This window comes from Fukomys damarensis, unplaced genomic scaffold (genome assembly GCF_012274545.1).
Source record: "Fukomys damarensis isolate Sample0158 unplaced genomic scaffold, DMR_v1.0_HiC HiC_scaffold_38, whole genome shotgun sequence".
NCBI lineage: Eukaryota > Metazoa > Chordata > Mammalia > Rodentia > Bathyergidae > Fukomys > Fukomys damarensis.
Genome location: NW_022900950.1, coordinates 63,034,716 through 63,034,919, shown reverse-complemented (window position 1 = coordinate 63,034,919; position 204 = coordinate 63,034,716).

Genomic DNA, 204 nt, shown 5'->3' with positions numbered 1-204 from the left:
ATATATATTCTTCCTTAAAGAAAATGTAACTAGAAATTGTGCTCAGAAAAACAAAAAAATGTTTCAATCCTTAATTGCTTCATAGGCTTTCATGACATTTGAGTGCTTTCACAATATGTCAGTACTATTTTAAACTTGGGTTATAGAGTAGATTTCTCTCTATCACAAAAAAATATTTAAAATCACGTTACTACTACTGGTTCT